The sequence below is a fragment of the Alexandromys fortis genome, unplaced genomic scaffold, assembly GCF_014885135.2.
Source record: "Alexandromys fortis isolate MF-2015 unplaced genomic scaffold, M_Fortis_MF-2015_v1.1 scaffold_0, whole genome shotgun sequence".
Taxonomy (NCBI): domain Eukaryota; kingdom Metazoa; phylum Chordata; class Mammalia; order Rodentia; family Cricetidae; genus Alexandromys; species Alexandromys fortis.
In genome coordinates this window covers 23,510,952-23,533,147 of record NW_026067949.1, presented here as the reverse complement: position 1 = coordinate 23,533,147, position 22,196 = coordinate 23,510,952, and the positions used below count along the sequence as shown (strand labels likewise).

Here is a 22,196-nt window from a genome sequence, read left to right as displayed (position 1 = left end):
TAAGTTTGAGCCTGTTGCCCCGTGTACAGGAGAGCAGAGCCTTCAGTGATCCAGACTGTCGGTTTGAGCTGATAGAATTTCAAGCAGAGCAAAGGAACATTCCATCACAGTTTGGCTAGGTCATCTTAACCCTTAGTTGATGCTTCTCATGCATTAAGTGGCAGAATTCGGGTCTAGGAGGGCAAGTTCAAGCCCCTAAGCACAGATGTGCCGCTGGACAGCCCCCTCCGTGGACAGCTGCCTTGGCTCTATGAGTCTTGCTTGTTAGTAGCTTGGGTTTCCAGGTCTTGCAATACTTACTGAAGGTTCAGTGCACCCATCACCTTTAGTTTTTCCCCTTAATCTCCTCTGTCCCTCTTTCTTCCCTCCTTCCTCCCCTTCCTCCAGGATAGGGCTGTAATGGGGAGATTGCTGTCCTCTGATAAGAGAAGAGGACCAGGGCAACAAAGAAGCAATTGGCAGCAGAAGTAGCCATCTGCCCCACCCTTCTCTTGAGTGCTCACTCTTCTGAGTCGCTGGAGGGCTTGTCTGGCCAGGGCACTGTGGGTGGAGCTCTGCCTGGAACCCTGCTCTCCTGACTACAGGCACTTTCTGCTGCCATATCCAGCTTCTGGAGTCTTACTTTGGCATCCTGCTTGCTGGCTTGAGTGTGCTCCGTGGAGAGACATGCTCTGGTTTATCCACCATGGGCAGAGTCAGCCCTCTCTTAAGGAAAGCCTGCGATGCCCTTGCAGGCGGAGGAAATGGGAGCGTGCTCGGTGTTCCTCAGCACTCTGACTAATCCCTTAACCAGCAGCTGCTGTCATTTCCTCTCCAAGGCCTGGTGAGCTTCTTGGCCAGGCTGGCAGCACCTGTGAGGCCCTCCCTGCCATTCCTCATAGCAGCCTGTCACCCTGCCATTGTATGCCTACACTGCGTCACCTGCCGGCCTTGGCTTTCACCCTGGGAGCTTCCCCACCCTGAACAGCATCCTGTGGTTGCTTTCACCACGGTCCACACTTAAGCCAATTGCTCTCCCCTTTAATGTGCTGTCTTGATTCCATTTTCTTTGCTGGCTTCTGTTTATTTTCTATTCATTAAGCTGGAAATCGGTTTACAGGCTTCTCTTATTTATACCAGACTTGGAGCTCCAGTGAAGAATTTCTATATCCCCCTTGCTTCTTTTGTGACTCAGAGGCATTTTACAGCTCAGGAGAATGCCTAATAAGGGGAAGTCCTCTATCTCCCGGACTTGATAGGTTAAGTGGTGATTATTAGACCCAGGTGGGATGTGTGAACGGGTACACTGAATCCTAGGTTTTTACTTCCATTCTTAACCACTGGGAGAGTTATTTTTATCTTCTCCCACTTCAGTTTTTTTAATTAAAAAAAATGGGAATCTTAGTATCGGTATCTTGGGGGCCGTGAAATGATGTGGTTTTGATACCAATTTAGTTTAGAAAACCTTAGTTACTATTACTTACACTGTGTATATTGTGATCGTCGAACTTTATCGTAAGGAAGCATTTTCAACGTCGATTATTCTGACCTGAAATTTTTTGTGAATTCTCAATTCCTCACCCTTTCTTCTTTTCATTTATGGGAGTGTGGAGGAGGCTGGGGTGGGTGGCGATGATCTAAGGCCCACATCTGTCTTGTACATATTCACTGTTATGGTAGCCTGGAGACTGGCCCTAAGATTCTGCCTTGGGAAGGCAAGGAAGGGGAGTGGCAGGCCCCCTCCTGTTTGTTTAAACTCTGTCACTGCTTCAGCACTGAGAGGGGGTGGCCTGGGAGGCATGCACTAATCCCTCTACTCACCTCCATTGCCCTCGGTGAGGAGCCACGCCCAGGGCTCTTGACCCTGTGTCACGGACCAGGGCAGACCCACCTGGGATGGAATCTGCTCTGTGGGGGAGTCTCTCTTCCTCTGTGTATATAGTAGCTATGGGAGGAAGTGGCTGTGGGAGGGGATAACCGTGGGGAGCAGGGAAGACACACAAAGGACCCTGCACACACCGTAGATGCCCAGTCTCGGTCCTTTCTTGCACGGCGTACGGTTCTGGGTTGTGTTGTGGGAAGGTGATGCGAAAGGAATTTCAGACGGCAGCCTACAGGTTGTAAAAGGCATCTTTGTGGACAATAGGTACCCTTTCAACCTTTCTCTCCTCTCTCCTGTGAAAGCTTGTCTTGAAGAGTTCCGACTTGCTTCTGTGTAGTTTTTTCCCCCCTTTAAACCTCCATTTGGTTGTTAGAGTACATTGCTTTTTGAAAGTACATATTCTGGACTCCAGACCAGACAGTCGTCTGTACATGTACCATCAGGAGAAGCTTCCCAGACGTGCCGATGCCCCTGTAGCTCAGAGCTGCTCTCTTCAACAAGCCCCAGAGACTACCTAGTGTGTCTGCAGTGCGATACTGTGGACGGAACTTCAGCGTGGGTCTCTGTGGTGGTGGGCTGAATGAGAATGGCTTCCGTAGGCTCTTGTGTTTCAATGCTTGGTCCCTGTTGGGACTGCTTTAGGAGGATGAGGAGGTGTGGCCCCATTGGAGGAGGTGTGTCACAGGGGCAGGCCTCTGAGATTTCATCTGTTTATGGGGTGATGTCTCCATTTCTGTGTTGAGTTGTTTTGGAGCATTCTTAGTCACAACTCTCAGAATAGTTTATTAGGCTGGAGTTTACTAATGTTATTTTGGGAATGCCCCCTTTCTATGTGCTTGAATACCAACACTGTATCTGTCTCCAGAAGGTTTGTTCAGGCATATTGTCTGGTGGACTGTCTTGCTCTTTTTTCTGTTTCAGCTTAGAAGACTAGGTAGAAATTGAACAAAACTGTCCCAATTTAAAAAATATCATTTTGATCGGATTTGCCCATCAAGCAGCCTTTAGACTATGCCCTAGTTATGGTTTCTATTGCTGTGAAGAGACTCCATGGCCATGGCAACTCTTATAAAGGAACACATTTATTTAATTGGGGCTCGCTTGCAGTTCAGAGGCATGGTCCATTATCATCATGTTGGGACATGGCATTGTGCAGGCAGACGTGGCACTGGAGGGTTAGCTGAAAGTTCTTGGTCTTGTACAGGCAGCAGGAAGTGAACTATCTCACAGGGCATGGTTTGAGCTTATATGATAGCTCAAAGCCCGCCTCCACAGTGGCGTACTTCCTCCCGTTGGGAGCCATTTCCTTTCAAACCACCCCAGACTGGCAGCACTTCCCTCGTTTGCTCACCCACCCTGAACCAGGGTTTGGGAATTACTGAACTAAGTTACCTCACGGCACCAGCCTTCTTATAAACTAACAGAGTATTCTGTTTTTCTCTTTGGGCCAGGAAGTAATTGCGTTCTCTTGCTCCTGAAGTAGCTACAATTAAAACCAAATAAATTTCCAGATCAGATCTTAACCATAGGTTTTAGAATTTGAGAAACTTTCATTAAAAATTTATTTAAATATAAGTTGGTTTTATACATGAGGGTTATTTTCGACTTATTATTGCCAAAATGTCAAATTATACTTGATTAGTGTTTTTTTTTTGTTAGTGTATGAGTGTGAGTATGTGTGAGTGGGCACACACATACTATGGCACACATGTGGACATCAGAGGATGTCTTTGTGGAGTTGGTTCTCTCCTGCTTATATGTGGATTACATACAGGGTTTGTGGAGTTGGTTCTCTCCTTATATGTGGATTACAGGGTTTGGGTTCAGTCACCAAGGGAAATCTCTTTACCCTGGAGCCATCTCATTTGCAGTAGTCCCCGAATCCCCAGTTTATGTACATGTGTGCACACGTATGTGGTGACCAGAGGGAACCTTGGCTGTTATCCTGAGGTATCCTGTTTACCTTCTTTGAAACAGGGTCTTTCATTGGTGTGGGGCTCACCAATTAGGTTAAGCTGGCTGGCCAGAGAAGCCTAGAGATCTGTCAATGTCTGCCTTCCCTACACTGGGATTACACATGGAAACCACCGTGCCCACCAGTTTTACGTGGATTCTGGGCATCAAATTCTGGTCTTCATGCTTGCAAAGTACATCTGACCCACTGAGCTCCCTCTCTGTCCCTTGATTAATTTTTAAAAAATAAATCTTAGCCAAGACAAAAAACCATTCATTGTAAACCTTATTCAGCATTAGCTTGGGTGGGTACCTGCAATTGTCTTTTAGGCGACCGACAGCCAAGTGCCCGTCATGCAAGGGAGGCATGCGAGTGCAGTGACCTTTTCCTCTGTGGTTAGGCGGACCAGCTAGAAGAGAAGCATAAGGTATGGACCTAAGGGCAAGTATGTTGCAAAAAGTTGCATCTTGGCAGTAGGCCTTTAAAATGAACCCTTCCGAGGCGGAAGGGACTGCAGTCTGTAAAGAATAAGAAGAGTTAAAAAATGGTTACAAGCTCCTTGTACTCATTGAGAAAAAAAACAATGCTCGGTTCCTCTCCTTTCCCGGTTATTGAACCCCATCAGGAAATGAGCTTCCTTGGGCCCAGGACTACTGTTTGTTTGACACGTATCTGTTGTGCTGTTGCCAGGTACGTTTGTCTTAATTAATGTAGTCAGAGTGTGTGTGTGTGTGTGTGTGTGTGTGTGTGTGTGTGTGTGGGGCAGGAACAGGGCTAGGCCGTCTTTCCAGTCATCTTTTATATTAGAAACAGCTTCTGGTGGAGGAAAGAGAGGACAGGCTGCCTCCAAATGCTGATATATGACTCATGGAGCTGGAGAATTGGGGTGCAAGGGGATGGAGCTCAGCAAACGGTTGCTTGCTTTTGCCTTTCTGTTTGCTTCTCTGTTGGCTTATGGAGAGTTTGGCCAATGTATCGAAGGTGGCCAAGTCTATAAAGACCAATGTTCCTTAAACCTCAGTAATTCATGCATCTCTTTAAAGGGGTAAAAAAATCTCATAAATCCGCAGTAATAAATAATTTTGTTATGATATACCTTAAATATTCCTGAACATAAAACTAAGTATATAAACTTCATGCTTCTAGCTCGCCTATGACTCTATAAATGAAAAATTTATAGAGTAAATTCAGACAAGAGTGCAAGCCAATAAAATTCAAATTAGCATTAATTTATCATGACAGATAATTTTGTTTGGCTAAAATTAAAGCTCTCCTTGAAAACATGATTGCTTTTCTGACAGCTGAGGTGCCAGACTTGAGCTCCTGGGAAGCTCAGCCGCCCTTCCATCCTCTGTAGTCCAAGCTGCCTTTGTGTCAGGCACCTTCACTGAGAAGAATTTGTGGTTTAGACTTTAGTTCTGCCTCTATTTTTATTTGGCCTTGATAATAAAAATCATCATAGGTAATTTTAATAAGATCAGAACATATATGCAAACTCATTTTTGACCAAGTAAGTTTGAGGTTGATGTTTGAGGTTGATCCTCGGTACCGCAAATGACAACACCTTAAAGAAATTACTATTGCTTTTTTTTTTGTGTGTGTGTGTGTGCTGTCAGAATTGTTATTCAAAAACAAAGGAGGGGGTGGGGTATAAACTTTTTGAAAAATAGTCAACCCAATTTTGATTATCACTTGTCTTTACTAAGAAAATTCTTAAAGGGCTGTGTCTAGTTAGGGTTCTATTTCTGTGAAGAGGCACTATGATCAGGGCAACTCTTATAAAGGAAAACATTTAATTGGGGCTGGCTTACAGTCTCAGAGGTTTAGTTCATTATCATCATGGTGGGACATGGCAGTGTGCAGGCAGACATGGTGCTGGGGAAGGCGCTGAGAGTTCTGCATCTTGATCCACAGGCAGCAGAAGGAAACTGTATGTCATACTGGGCGTAGCTTGAGCTTAGTGAGACCTCAAAGCCCATCTCTACTGTGGCAGACTTCTTCCAACAAGGCTACACCTCATCCATCAAGGCCACACCTCCTATAATGACACTCCTTATGGACCGTGGGGAGCAGTCCCTATTCAAACCACCGCAGGCTATGTTTCAGGGAGAAGGCAGGGACTGCTCAGAGAAGGGTTGAACTGCCGAAAGGAATGGTGAACAAGAAACGGCTAAACCTCTTTTAGAAAAATTCAAGTTTAAAAATTTATTTCCTTAGTCACATTCATGACAATTTCAAGGTCTAGGTGGCCAGTGGCTGCTGTAACGAGCAGCGTGGATATGGTACATTTTCATCTTCAAAGTGTTCTGTCAGAAGCGCTGTTGTGGGGCAGTGGAGAGATGCATGCGCTGAGGTGGTCTTTAATATGCACTGACTATAGGATGACAGTGTTTCTGAGGCCACCGTGATAGATTAAAGAAAAGCAGCACTATTTTTAAAAAGTCAGTTTTTCACAAGACACATCTCGGTGCTGTGTTAAAAGTGTGAGAAATATGTCTGTGGGAACAGCTGTAATACAGGTCAGACAGAGGTTGAGGGTCCCAGAAGTGTGAGGGTCCCAGCAGCCTCTGAAGTTCAGTGTCGTTGTCAGGATGTACAGATGTCAAGGAATTCCAGCTGGGAATGTTGCGTTTGGAGCACAGGACATCTTAGTGAAGGATGAGTGAATGAATGCGTGTGTGCTGATGGGAGGGCGGAACTCATCAGAGCACGGTTGGCTGCTGAAGTCACTGGAAGGTTGCATGAACTGTGAGGAGGTGTGGATCTCAGTGACTCTCCTTGTTGGTATGAAAAAAATACCCAGTGAAAATAACTCAAGGGAGAAAGGCTTCATTTTGTCTCTCAGTTGGCTGGTACGGTCTATCTTGGTGGAGAAGTTACGGTGGCCGGACGGGTGGCTTACCACATTGTACCTACGAGCTCACAGTTCTAGAGTACAGTCCATCTTGGCGGGGAGGTTCAAAGCCAAGGGACCTGATAGAACTGTCCATTAACACATCTGTCGGGAGGCAGAGTGACGAGCGAATGTTTCTACTCAGCTCTTTTCTCCATTTATTCAGTCCACATCCCAACAAGGAATCGCTGCTTACACCAAGTGCATCATCACCCCTCAGGGATCACATTCAGTATAATTCCCTGTCTCCCAAACCATTCTGACGCCGTCTGTCACGTTGACGGTTAACCCTTGCCATCACAACAGCCCGTGGAACAATGCTGCCCACAGTTAACGTGGGTCTCCCCACTTCAGTCAACCTAACCTAGGTCATCCCCCACAGGAGTGGCGAGAAGTTAACCCAAGCTAAACAAATCCTCCTAGGCATGCCCAGAGGCTGGCCTTCTAGGCTATTCTCCATCCTCTCGGGGTGAGAGCCAGTAGTAAATGACACAGGGTAGAATGAACTGCTTGAACCTTTTCCTATTCTAGTGGCCAGGTGGGAAGGAACCCTTGGCAGAACACATGGAGGGGTAGCGGAGAGCCAGAAGGAGGACAGGCAGCTTGAGCACAGGCTGGGGTGGTCAGGTGCTGCAGAGATGGATAAGGTAAGAGTTGAATCTTGGAAATAAACACCAGCTTGTGCTCGTTGTGGGGGAAGCGCTGGAATCGCAAACCCCCAATAAGCATTTATGCTGAGGTACCCGGGAGGGCTTCATGGAGGAATTACGTTCTGGCTGGGCTTTGAGGAATGATGAATGATTCGCTGGCATCCTAGTCTTCCTCTCAGCCTCCACCTCCGTGACCCAGCCTCTCAGGGCGGTACCGCCTCCACCTCCGCCTCCACCTCCACGACCCAGCCACTCAGGGCGGTAGGTAGGCGCTCCACCTCCGCGACCCAGCCTCTCAGGAAGGTACCGCCTCCACCTCCGCGACCCAGCCACTCAGGGCGGTAGGTAGGCACTCCACCACGGAGCCACATCTCTGCGCTTTAATTGGAAGATAATGAAAGGAACTACTAAATGTATTTAGACCTGACTAAATACATTAGCGTGCTTTAGGTAGACTCCATTTTTTATAGAGGTAGGATCTGATTTAATGTAGAATCTTCATTTCTTTTTACCATCTTACACTAGAATTGTTGGAAGTCAGCGATGCGTAGTCATGGGGCATCTTTAGCGTGGAGTAGAAAAGCTGCCTTTAGCCCGCTCTGAGTTTCCCGTCGGAGCAGCAAGAAAACATGGTGACTGGCGAGACTGCTTGGAAACCCCGGGCCCTTGATTTAAAAGCCTTGTATCAGTCGAGTCATCTCACACCCCAGCCTCAAGTTTGCTTGTTCGAAAATAGGTGTTGTAATGGTTCCTACTACAGGGTATGTGTGGATAATGAATGAGAAGCCCTAGCCAAACATCGCCCGTTATTACTGTAAGAGCCGTTCAATACCTTTCCTCTCTCAGCAGCTAGAGGCACTGAACCGGTGGCTCCCACAGTTATATGCATTATTTGGTTATGTGTGGTAAGTGAGGAATACAGATTCCTAGACTCTGCCCTTGGCCTGCTTTGCCAGACTGGCCTTATGGTCTTGGGAATCCTGGCAATGGACTTGAATAGCATCTTGGTCACTTTTTTCTCCCCATACTTTTTCAGTGTTGGGGGTCAGTCAGATCCAGAGTATTGAGATGTTAGGCCAGTGATCTTACTCTGGCTGTCTCCCTGGCTGTCTCCCTGTCCTGTATTTTGGTCGCTTTTAGTTGGATGTTTGTTTTCTTCCTTACTGTGCCTGTTGACACCGGCTCTCAGTATGTTTTAGGTGTGCGGGTTTGTGGCGTATTTGCCTTAAATATTAGCACGTGGGTGGGCATTCCATATCTTCCTCTTTCTCCTTCACTGGCTCTTTCCTTACAATGCATATCGAGTTTTTGGACAACATGGATGGCTACGCCTTGGGCAGCCTAGTTTCAGGACCCCCCTCCTTTTTTTAAATTAAGTAAAACAGATTTTTAAAAATAGAAACTTTGCTAAGACAGCCATTTGGCATGTTAAAAATTGAACTTGAGTTTAGTTTCTAAAATAAATAATTCAATTTATATTTTTTACTCTTAAAATAATACAGGCAGGAAATGCTTCTAAAATAACTGATATGCCCCTTGTTAAAGATAGGGCTGTTATTGGACAGTTTCCAGCATGCTTTCTTTTTCCTTGAGGGTGAGGAGGGAATGTGGAGGAGTGTTGTATTCCATGCCAACACACACACACACACACACACACACACACACACACACACACACACACTGTATTCTCTCTAATTTGTCTTTCATATAGGCAGCTATCTGGTATGTTGTAAAATGTACCCTGAAATTGAAAACAAGAACTAAAGTGTGTACTTCAGTCAGTCAGACCAAGTAGAACATTTCCTGTTAACACTTTTGTTTGTAGAGTTTGCTTAATAAAAAAAAAACCAACAACAATAAAACAAACAAACAAACAAAAAACCGTATTATAACTGAAGCAGCATAAATGGGTCTATATGTTGTGGAATGTTACTTTAAGTGGGCAAAGATGTGTCACATTTGTTTATGCTGCACTTTTAAGAGCTATGTAAAGATGTGTTGCTTTCGTTAACGTTGTATTTGTTTAACAATATAAAGATGTAGTGCTTTGCCTGCCTAAGACACCCGATTGATCTAATAAAAAGCCTAACTACCAATAGCTAGGCAGTTAGAGGCATTGGCTGGCTGATGGACAGAGAGAATAAATAGAAGGCATATAGGCATGAAAACAAAAGGAAAGAAGAAAATGAGGGAGGAAGAAAGAGGGATGCCTAGGGTCAGCCACCCTGGCAATTGCCAGCCGGTCAGACATGGAGTAGGACATACAGAATGAAAGAAAGGTAGAAAGGCCTGAGGCCACAAGGTAGATGAAGAGAAACAGGTTGTTAATTTAAGTTATAAGAGCTAGTGGGACAAACATAAGATAAGGTTGAGCATTTGTATTTAATAAATCTCTGTGACATGACTTGGGAGCTGGTTGGTGGCCAAAAGAAAGCCTGGTACACCTATATGTTTAGGATATGTATTTTACAGGGGATATGGTCGAGGAATGACTGCAAAATTGGCTGTATTAGATGGAAGCTATGTGCACTGTCAAATCCCTTGGTGTATAGTGATTACTAAATTAATAAATTTCCAATAATTAAACAACCCAAACTTAATGACCACATCTGTCACGTTTTCGCTGGTGAACGTTGTCAGGGACTTGTAAATCTGACAAGATCTGATGTTTGTCTGGTCGCTGATTCGAGACTGCCTGCAGCCACCGCGGCTCCTGGGTCTCCTCATAAATCACTGCCTCCTTCCCTTGTAATGCATTTGTTTTTTTTATGTCATTCATGCACAGAGCACATTCTGCCTGCTTTCTCCTCCTGTCCCCCATTTCCCACTCACCCACGTTAGTTCCTTCTCCCTCTAAGCCCCTTCCCCACATTCATGACTTTTTTTTTTTTTTGCTTTCATTTGTGACTTTCTGGGTTTCACCAGGGTCACCCGTGTGACCAGGACTTGAGAGTATACATCGGAATATGGTAGACTCACAAGCAGGTGCGCACTGGAAACAGTGACTTCTCTCTCCCAGAATTTGCCAGTAGCCAGTAGTTCAGCAGTAAGGGGCAGAGCCCCCAAGAGCCCCCTCCCCCACCTGTGACTGATTGTTGACCAGGCCAGGCTTGTACTGGCCCAGTGCAGGTTACTACAGTTGTTCTAGGTTTGCGATTGCAATGGCTGTGCCATGCCCAGAAGGTAGCATTTTGCATCTTTCACCCTTTCTTCTGGCTTTTACATTCTTTCCAACCCTGCTATGTTCCCCGAGCCTTCCTTAGAGGTGCGGTGCAATGTCCTGTGTATAGCTGAGCGTTCAGCTGCCGCGTATTCTCAGCACCTTGGGCAGCCAGAGTCTATAGTCCCTTGAGAAGAGCATCAGTCTATAGTGTAAAGAGAAATATTTAGGTGCTCTGTCAAGTTAGCGTCATAGTAGTGAGTTAGCCACCAGGGCCAATGACTTTCCTAGCCAGGAGCTTTTGGCTAGTTTTACAGTACCAGGCATGGCTCCTCTTCTCTGGTGTGGGCCTCGAGTTTCATCAGAGAGCAGTTAGTTACTCTCTCTGTTGTACAAATAGGCTCATCTTTCCTGGAAGGTTGTATTCTCCTCAGAAGGAGCTGCATATATTCTTAGCTTGTAGTTGTCTCCACAGCCCCATCTCTGTCAGCCTTGTAGCTGCTGCTGTTTGCTGGTTGTCATGGTGCTTTACAGATTCTACAATGCCTTCCTAATTGGTCCCAGTAATTGGTGCCTTCAAGAGCCTGGCTGGCTGATAGCATCTTCCTGGTCTGAGGAACAATGCAACCAAGGATTAAGGAGGCCAAGTTAGTTCTCTCAGGTCTTGGGTTCTATGTAGCAGAGCTCAAATTACAAGCTCTAACTCTGTTGATTTCTGCACCCCTTCCCATCAGCCTCAGAGCAGTAGTTAACAGAAGTTTCCCTCTGCTTTCTCTAGTTGAGACCCTCTTTAATTTAAACTATGGCAGAGAGAGTTCTACATGAAGCGTCTTCCAAATAGCATGTCTTCATCACTGACCACTCGCCCTGCTGGGTGCCAGTGTGGAGCGTGCACAGTAGTCCCCTGGGTTACCTGCGGTAGGAACCTGTGATAATATGGTAATGGCGGGGATTTAAACTAGTCCTCCTTTCAAACAGCTTTTATTCTTTCCCTATATTGAAAATGTAAGTTATCAATACCGATAACCTAAATTGTTCTATTTGTTTAGAGTGTCTGTGTGTGTGTGTCTCTGTGTGTGTGTGTGTGTGTGTGTGTTGTATGTACCCGTTTCCCTTTATTCATGCAGAGGCCAGAGAAAGAGACTGGGTACCCTGCTGTATCATTCTCTAGCTGAACCTGGAGCTAGATTGGTGGCGTCCATCCTGTCTTTGTCCCGCACAGCACTGTGGCTGTGATGAACATGGCCACAAGTAGCCTTTCTGCAGATGCTGGGGATTTGAATTCAGCTCATCAGACTTGCTCATCAAGTGAGCCAATCACCCAAGGTCACAGTCTGAGTTCATGAAATCAAACTCTCGCAGCTCCGAGAGGACTGTTCTTCAGCTATTCTTGTCTTGCGTGCCTGGTCATTTTGAGATAGAAATTTCGCAGTGATAAATTGGCTCTGCTGACATTTCTGGAATCTGGCCCACGAAGCAGAAATCTTCCATGGACCATGAGGCAAGGAAGAGATAAATGCTGGTCAAACATCCAGGCCCTCAGAGGGTAGCACTTCCTGGGTGCCTATTTCATCAAATAGGCACCCTAAACCAAACAACACACAACCAAGACCGCAAGCATTCACAGCGCCTTATCTCACACCCTTCTCGTTTTCCTTAGTCATCTGCTGAGAAAGATTATTTGCTAACGCCAACGTCAAACACGATTCTGTGCAGTTTGTGGTTGCTAGGTCAGTTCTGACCAGACTGCTAACTTTAAACGGTGTCATCTCTGACAAATGACTGTAGGGACATCACTGGAATGTGACTCGTCACAGAGCTCTGGTGTCGCTGGAAAACATCAGCAGGCATTTCAGTCCTTTTGCTTGTGTGGACGTTGGACATTAGCATTAGAACTGAGACAGTGAGGAAACAGCCAATGGTCCCCACTGTATCCTCTTTAGGTGCAGCCATGGACATGGATGGTGGAGATGTTAAGAGCAGTTTGGGGTAGAAAGCTCCCCATCCCCCTGGCTTCCCAGTGAAGGGAGACTCATTGTGCTGTGCTGGGCTGTGACAAAGCTGGGCCACATCATCCCTGGTGCGGCTCACTCACAGTTGAGGCCTTTGTTACCCTGTGACACAGTGGGGAGAGGATGCTGGGAAGGTGAGCGGTTCTGAGTTGGTCATTGCCATCTGCCTGCCCCCTTGCTCTTCAGGCCAGTCACATTGGTGAGACTCTCATGCAGCCGCCTCACGTATAATGGACCTTGTAGGTGGACAGCTAGCAGGAGCACAGGTGGTTCTGTTTCAGAGAAATAATTCTGGTGGAAAGGAAAAGCTACTCCTTCTGTGAGGCCGCAGAGATCATTCTGTTGTTTTCGTTTATACAGACGTGTTCCCTCCCCCTTTCCCAACCTGCTAATGTCTTTCCCTGAAGACCGATATGATTTTAGAGGTACACCTCAGGACGTGGTACCACGAATCACGGATTTCTAAAACGGGCGAGCATGCGTCTTTCCTGTCTCTTGCAGGTAGTGTGGTGCAGCATAGTTTTATCTTGTTGAAAACCTCTCATCTTGCTTTGAACTGGGGGGAATTACGCTGTTATCCACGAGGACAGAGAGCTCTCAGCTTGACAGGCAGTTTCTGTTGAGGACACCTGCGGCCAGTGCACAGTGCAGCCATTGTTCCTTCTCTGCGAGCATTGTGAGCAGAGCTGTGGCTTTTAAAGCCTGGAGTCGAGTCTTCGTTTCTTCCTGCCTGAATTTCGGTTTCAGTGGAACAAATTCCTGTCTGTTCTGATGTTGCTGATACAGATTTAGCAAGTGTGTGTGACTCATACACGTGTTACTTCTGAGGGTGAATGCTGAGGTATCTCAGTGGTAGAAGGAGCTATGTACAGGGTCAGAGTTGAGGACCCAGAGTGAGCTAGACTCAGAGGCCGGCTTCCTTGGAGTATGGCTGAGGAAAAGTGTTTGACCTCTCTGGGCATGGGCTCTCTGGGTGCGGTCACCAAGGCCCCTAGGATTAAGATTCTGCCACTGTTCCCTTTGTTTCTTGGGATGCTTAGAGCCTCCTGGGCGGCTAAAGACCTTGGTACTGTGAAACTGTTAACTCTTCCTAGGAGGGGCTTTTAATTAAGGGATGGGCTTGTGGCAGGCTACGGAGAACAAAATTTGGGTAGAATTTTCTATCTGTGGTAACTTTGTGGAATAGAGCAAGAAATGTTTCTAGGACAGTATTGTTTGTCAGCCTGAAGTGTTACTGCACATTGGGGTTTTTAATTTCTGAGTGAAGAGCTGCATAGTGATGCCCTTCCATGGGCTGCGTGGGACCAGGAGTCTTTCAGATATTTTTTTTTTTACTGATATAAGAACTATTAGCAATTGATGTAAATTTTTGGCTGAAAATACTTGGATTTTTCTAATGTTATATAATAACTATAANGAGAGAGAGAGAGAGAGACATCTTGAGGGTAAGATCCAAGCATAAACAAAAATCTAATCTCTGTTTCATGGTACCATATACATGTACCCTGAAGGTAAATTGATGCATTGTTTTGGAGAATTTTCTACATGAAACAAAGTTTCATATCGTGGAATTTTCCACTTATGGTGCCATGTTGGTGCTGAAAGCATTTTAGGTTTTAGAATATTTTTAATTTTTGTATCAGGGACGACCAGTTTATACTGAGTTTAGGTGAATAGTTCTTCATTTATTAGCCCTTATTATTCTGATAAAAGGCAGTCTACACAGAAGGTGAATATAGATAGATATCCCAGTCTTGTTTTGTATTCTCTTACTCTTAAAAAAAAAACCCCTAAAAAATTAAAATTGTGGAAAACATATGTTAATTGTATATAAACTGGAAAGCATCAAAGGGAAATAGAAATACATTCTAGAAATGCCATTATTTATGTTTTGATGTCTTTAGAATATCCATGGGCTAGTCTATGCTGATATGATTTATTATCTTGCTTTCTTTGGTTTTGGGGACTGGAGTTGCAGGTGAAGGTAGAGATGAATACGATACTATTTCTGGCACATTTGTGAGGGGCTGATGGATACTGTTTTGACTACAGAAAAAGAATTGTAGACTGATCTCTGAGAATAGCATTGGTCTCACTCCTTCTTGCATAGGCTTTCAGTATTTAGAATGTATAGATGTTGTCATAGCTACTAATATAATTAACACTAACACGTGAAGACTTCTTAGTCTCTGAGCTCTTACTGCTCAAGAATTGCTGTCAGAAGATTGCCTCATTTGCTTTTTGGGAGCGGAAATTGTTGGCCCCGATATTATTCTGCATCAGTTATTTTAATACCAACTGTCTGAGTGTCTTTGATCACTGACGCTAAGGTGTGGCTCTGTAGTGGTTGAGTAGTTATAGATTGCTTTTATGGGGATTCAGTATACATTTGGTAATATTTATGGATATAGTATACATTTGATATTAATTATGGATACAGTGTCTATTTGATGATATTTATGAATAAAGTATACATTTGACAATATTTATGGATACAGTATTTATTTGATAATATTTATGAATAAAGTATACATTTGATATTATTTATGGATACAGTATGTATTTGATAATATTTATGAATAAAGTATACATTTGATAATACTTAAGGATACTATGTACATTTGGATACAGTATACATTTGGTAATATTTATGAATACAGTATACATTTGGTAATACTTATGGGTACAGTATACATTTGATAATACTTACAGCTTATTTATTGAGGACTGGTTTTGTACATAATTTCCCCTATTAGGAAACAAAAGATGTTTAGTTTCTCTCTTGTTGTTCAGCCCATAAAATTGCAGCACTATTCACACCGCAATGAAAATACATTCTGATTACCAAAGGACACAAAGCTTGCTTTGTGGTTTCTACTTTGGTGTCTTTGTGGTGTCCTTTGAAGTTCTGAAATGTTTTTCGTGTTTGATTGAGATTAAATCTGGGTTTCATTTTGCTTTTTTGAAACATATTGAGCAAGTTAATTTTCTGTTTGAGTTCCTAAGGGGAATGACTCCAGGCCGCCGTGTCCCAAGAATTCAGACTTGGTCCTGCCAGAACATTCCTGTGGTTTTCCATGGGGCAGATCAGTGTGTTCATGAAATTTTAGTTGTAGCTTGTGCTTTCCGTGGTTAATTAAAACATCTGGCTTGAAAACGTTCCACAGACAGAGGGCATCACCGGTCAGAGACCCTTCTCAGGAATGAGTCAAAGCGCCAGCCTCCACCACAGTAGACCCAGCTTGTGTTTAGTGTACCTACAAGAGTGGCTCCTGTTCATTGAGGATTTTAACCCTTTGGAAGGTGTTGCTTGGGTTATGGTGGAGAGAGAGAGAGTGAGAGTGAGGAAGAGAGAGGGAGAGTGTATATGAATGAGAATATCAGACCTAGTAATGGCTCCCTGCCTTTGCCCCTCCAGGTTGGAGCGTCTGTGGGGGAGCTGCTGAGCTCTCTGGCCAAGCATGCTGAGGTCGGATCTGCCCAGCCCTGGACTAGAGACCTTTGCTGGATGGAAAATCCATAAACGAAAGCCCCTGTGAAAAACCTACTCGGACGCCGACTCAAGTGCTCCCAGGTTGGTGTTAGAGAAGTGGGTCTGGCTGTGAATGTGGTTCTGTTCTTTCTCTAGTATTTGGAGCCAATCCTAAATGGTCATCATCCGTTAATTGAGAGATTCCCAGATCCATGTCAGCGAGGCATCCTGATTGCTTTCTCTACATAGTGTGTTGTTTTCTTTCCTTTTCTGTCCTTTGTCTCATCCATCCTCTTTCTTCTTCCTTTTCTCTCTCACATAGAGGAAGATCTTCAGTACAGATAGGAACAGAGGCCACCCAAATCGGCCCCACTAGTCTTGGCTTCGTAGTAGGAAGAAAACTGCGTCCTCACTCGAGGCTATATAACTTATCCAGGTTCATACCTGGAAGGGTGGCTCGTTTCTCCTGGGGTCCTTGGCTGTTCACGCTGTCTGACAAAATTGTAATACTTGCTTTTCTGCCCAAACAAAAACTACTGACCCATTCAGTTTTAGTAATTTGTACATTTGACATTAAGATGGTTGTATAGAAAGGAAATGCCCCCAAAACAGTAGCATTGAGATGAATGTGTGATCATAGTTCTGTGTATCAGAATGAAACAATGTAGGATTCTTTCTGAGGCATGCATGTCCAGGGACAGTACTGCAGACAGCTCTCAGTGGCGGGGTACTCGGCATGAACTATGAAGACTTGTCAGGTCTTCACTAGGAAGGAGGATCCAGCAGGCTGAGATCCTGGCTTGGCCTTGCTCTCCCTGCATCCTTAATGAATCAGTCAGATTTCCCTGAGGGTAATACCCCCCCCCCCCCAGGCCTCATGGCCTCACTGTTAGCCTCTGGAGGAGAGGACTCACTGACTCATGCTGGGCATGTGACATAGGCCTGCCCAGTCATGGTCACAATGATCAGGGTTTGGAGGCCTCAGTACTGTCACTGAAAAGTATTGAAAAGAGTCTTTTTCTGTTTATGAGTTTGCTCAGCTGGATCTGCTGGAGGCAACTTTAGGAGCAATAAGTTGATTAGAGAAATCAGCAGGAAGATACAGGGAGGAGCAGAGGTTGGGGAGGATGGATACATGAATATCCACACATAGGAACATACGTGCATATATGTATGAACATATATACACAGAAATTCATATACACATACAAGTATTCCTAGATAGCATATATATATGTTCACATATACCTGTACACACATATATACATATATACACATACATGCACAGATACACATAGGCATGCATGCATTCTAACACAATCAAATAAGCAGACATACATGTACCTGTGTGCTTGAACTTCTGCCCCCAAATTAGCCCTAAGGCAGCATTTCCTGTTTCGCTTTTCAGACAGATTAGCTGGTGGGTCAGGTGACTGTCACATCTCAAACACCCTGATGACAGTGGCTTCCAGGCTGTGAGGTCTCTAAGTAAACTGACTGTAGGGTAGTGTGTTTTCACGGGGTCAGGGTAGAGAGGGCAGGCCAGTGTGGAGTCATAGAACAGGCTGCTTGGAAGCAGGGATGGAACCCAGTTCTTCCGGTGGTGGAGAGACTGGTAGAGAGGGCTGTTAACAAGGGAGAAATAGGATTTAGGTTTCAGGAACATTTGAAAATCTATTTAACTCAATTACTTGCTTTTTGAATCTAAAAGGAAGGCTTCCCAGAGCCCATACTTAGAGCAAATTGCTGATAAGGAAGATAATTCCTTATGCTAAGTAGTGGTGTCTTATTTACTGTAAATACAATGGCTGGGGAGCAGCCAAATGAGGGGTTGTCAGGAAGCTGCCCAGAGTTTAATAGCCTGGGTAGGGCTGCTGCTCTCACCAAAACCTCATCTGGCTTCCATCCCAGCCAATCCGAGCACAGCGGTGAGTGCTGAGACTGCCCTCGCCCCAGTCCTGTGACTATCAGACTTCATAGTCATTATTTGATTTTGTTAATTATCATTACTTATTTTAAAACTAGTAGACTTCTGCAGGGAATAAGTTTGGCCATGAAAGAATGGAGCGGTTTCTGTGTAACTTGTCACTGCCTCTTTCCCCGTTATTCCTTATGTCGTACATCAGTTTGGCACGTCTGTTAGTACTGATGTAATTCACTGAAGTCTGAACTTTATATTAGGTTCAGCCTTAATGTGGTATATTCTGATTTTTTCTTTTTGTGTGGTTGGTCTGTTCTGTGGCCTGTGATAATGTATCCTCACACAGATAGAATTACACCATTTAGGTTTTTGTTAACTTGACACAAACTAGAGACACAGGGAAAGGGCAACCTCCACTGAGAAATTGCCTCCATCAGATTGGCTGAGGGGCATGTCTGCGGGGCCATTTTCTTGACTGCTGATTGGTGACTGAGAGCCCAGCCCACTGTCGGTAGTGCGGTTTCTGGGCGGGGTATAAGAAAAGTAGCCGAGCTGTGGTTTAATTGCAGTTTGAATGTTGAACCAGCCCTTTGATAGCGATCACAGTGATGCTATCTCAGTATTAAGAGTGTTGGCTCATGAACTCGTGACATGGGAATGTATCTCCATGTTTTTAAAAGGTCTGGGTTCTTTGAGCAGCATTGTGTTCTTTTCAGGGTCCCACTCTTGTACTATAGAGTAAGTTCATTCCCAAGAGATTTTTGTTGTTGTTCTTTTCGTGCCTTTACAAATAGAATTTTTAAAAATTTCCTTTCCAGATTATTTGCTAGCAATATACGGAAGTGCTGTTGGTTTTGTGTAACGACGGCCACATTATGCTTGTTTCTAAGCACTGATGGTGTTTGATTAGATGTGTGATTTTCTTAGTGTTGTTTCCAGAGCACATCACGTCTAGTTGCATGTCTGCAGCCACTCCTGGACTTTCTTTAGGGAAATGACTGTTCAAATCTTTTGTCTGCTTTTATATTGGGTTGTTGTGCTTTCTCTCTCTCTCTCTCTCTCTCTCTCTCTCTCTCTCTCTCTCTCTCTCTCTGTGTAAGATTTGCACACATTCCCTCCACTACCTAATTTCCGACTGTGTTTGTTAACTTTCTTGATGAAGTCTCTCTTCTGTGTGTGTCCTAGTTAGGGTCATGGTTGCTGTGATGGAACACCGTGGCCAAACGCCATGTGGGGAGGAAAAGGTTTACTTAGCTTATGCTTGCACAACGCTGTTCACCACAGAAGGAGGTCAGGGCAGGAACCTGGAGGCAGGAGCTGATGCAGGGGCCGTGGAGGGGTGCTGCTCCTGGCTTGCTTCTCATGGCTTGCTCAGCCTGCTTCCTTCCAGAACCCAGGACCACCAGCTCAGGGGTAGCCCCACCTACAATGAGCTGGGCCCTCCCCCACAGATCACTAACTAAGAGAATGCCCTCGAATTTACCTACAGCAATGTAAGATGTAATTTCTTTTGTAGGCAATTTTCTCAGTTGAGTCTCCTTCTTCTCTGATGATTCTAGCTTGTGTCAAGTTGTTGTAAAACTCGCCAATGCAATATCCCTCAATGATGTGAATTTTAATTAATTCTAAATTACATCAATATAGAAAACTATATATGTGTAATGTTTTTAACTAATGATATTCTTAATGGTCAGAAACTTTCGATTATAATGAAGTCCAGTTCATGTTCTTTTTTCTTTTAAAGGTTCCCTTCCATTCCCTCCTCCCTTCCTGTCTCTGACTCTCCCTTTGTATGTAGCACAGACTAGCATGGAATTTGTTATGTAGTCCAAGCTGTCCTCAGACTTGGGATATTCCTGCTCTGCCTCCAGAGAGCCAGGACTGCAGGCACGTGCCGGCATATAAAGCTCATGACTCTGATGGTATAAAACTCTTGGCCTTCACTAAAGTTCAGAGATATTCTTGTTACTATTTCTTAAAGCACTTTTATTCTTTTAGGCCTTACATCTTAGTCTTTGATCCATTTGAGATTAATTTTTTACTAATGCTGGACGGTCCAGACTACCTTTGTTTTATTGTTTTGCTTATATATTCTAGCACCATTTGCTGAAGGAACTCTTTTATTCTCTGCTTGTCATGAGACGGTTTAGCAAACCGGTCACTCAGAGATGTGCAGCTCAGTCTTTTTGAGTTCCGTGCTTATCCTTAGGCCAGTGCTTTCCGTAGTGCAGGTTTTCCATGAAATAGATTCGAGAACTAGACTTTCATTGCAGTCCACCCATTTCCAACAAGCAAACAAACAAAAAACTCGTTACCTTGGCGACATTATATCTGCATCTCTTCCATTGTTTATACTAATGTCTATGAGCTTTTCTTTGACATACGTGTGAGAATCTGAGACGGTAGACGACAGTTCAGAGCCAGGTGCATTGTGTAGAGGTTGCTGTATTTGCTGCCTTGTCTTACCGTCTTTATTTTGGGCACTGGGTAATGCGCCCGCTCTTTCCACGACTGAGCTCAGGCTCTACCGCTGAGCTATGGCCCCAGTCCTGTGTTGCTCAAAATCTGAGCAATACTTTGCCTTTCATGAAGATGACAAACAGTTTGATGCCCATTTTCTCTTTGACTCAAACATCAAATTTTCCATGACTCTGCCTTAATCATCTTTTGAAACTGAGAAAAATATAGGCAGTGAGCAAAACCTCTTACCGTTACTTTGAATGGCTTTTTTTGGGGGGGGGGGCAGGAGCTACACTTAGAGGTCCAGAAAGATTGATTCACTGAAGTTATAGCACAGTTGCATTTGTGAAGTCTCCAGGCTATAATAATTTGACCGTAAACACAAAATGTGGTCATCACTGAGCCCACGAAAGGATTAAGAGTGAGGCTGCTTCTATTACCAAAGGTCACATTTGGTGAATATGTTGATAGAGTACTTGCTTGGAATGTTCTATATTTTATATTTTACTTCTCTGTGTAGCTTTCAGGTTCCCTTTCGAGCTGTGATAGAGACCATATGTGAGCGACGCGCAGTCCATGCTTATGTATTTTAACGTAATTGCTGGTAGGAGAACAGACAGTGCTTTCTGAGTCCCATACTGATCTGAGATGAATAAAACATTTAGTCCGATTATACCGTCCCAGTAAGCTCTATATTTTTACACGACAACTATTCAAAATGGAAGTTTACAAACTATGTGCGCCAAGAAGTTATCGATTCCCAGTTTCATTCATAAACAAAAGTGGCCTGTTGAATGTTTCCGCACGGACAGTATCTAAGCAGGTAATTGATTTAGAAAGTGAGCATCAGCACCGTGCTAGCTCACACTAGAAAATTGTTCTGTGTACTTTGCCCTCTCAACCCTCTTTGAGAATGAAAGAAAGTGGCTTTTTTTTTTTCATTATAACTGTTGGTAACTAAGGCCCATCTGAGGACAAAATGTAGTGTCTCAGTAAATTATTCCATACTGATTTCATAAGCTATGTTTTCTTGAGCATACTTAGGTTGCAGAGTTAGTTTGCTCCCGCTGTGCCTCGTTTCCTGGTGTCTGGCTGAAGTGTCTGAGTGACAGGAGAGCTGGACAGTAATTAGGGACGTCCCCAAGATCTGTCTCAGAAATAAAATGGCTGAAATGCCAGCCACAGCTCTTTGCTTCTGAGTTCTGGATTTTCAGAGAGGATGGAGCATGACCACTGATCCTGAGCAGGCGTCCACTTAGGAGAGAGAAAGGATGCTGAGGTAGATCCGTTTATTGAATGCAGCTCTGCTGAATTCAGAGGAACGTGATAAGATGTGTCCTGCAGAAAGCTGTGTTGGAGTTCCAGGAGGAAGCAGGAGGAAGCAGCCCTTAGCAGAGACAGCCAGGGCGCGAGCCCTTCGCGAGTGTGTGCCATGTTCACTTGAGCATGCCCAGTAGACTGGGTACTGAAGTGCTTCTCAGTTTTTATCTTTACATCATACGGGGAGGCAGCATTACCTCAATTTTTCAATGGCTATCTTATATCTGTTTATTTCTTATATCTACTCACTTAAATTTGAACCCAGGGCCGGTGAAGTAAGTGGCTCAGTAGGTGGAGGCACTTGCTGCCAAACCTGATGGTTTGAGTTCAGTCTTCAATGATTCCACGTGGTGTAAGGAAAGAATTGATTTATGTTAGTTGCTCTCCCTCCCTCCCTTTCTCTCTCTCTCTCTCTGTCTCTCTCTGTCTCTCTCTGTCTCTCTCTCTCTGTCTCTCTCTCTCTCTCTCTCTCTCTCTCTCTCTCTCTCTCTCT

General features: G+C 44.5%; 1 protein-coding gene across 7 annotated transcripts in view; it reads left to right on the top strand.

Annotated features, from left to right (window-relative positions):
• Window positions 1–22,196, top strand: part of Apbb2 (amyloid beta precursor protein binding family B member 2) — a 316,947-nt gene that overhangs the window by 66,593 nt on the left and 228,158 nt on the right. For all 7 annotated transcript variants that reach the window (XM_050149874.1, XM_050149871.1, XM_050149873.1 and 4 more), the window contains exon 2: window positions 15,949–16,104. The gene's annotated coding sequence lies outside the window, so the exon portion shown is untranslated. The remainder of the gene's footprint in view (window positions 1–15,948; window positions 16,105–22,196) is intronic.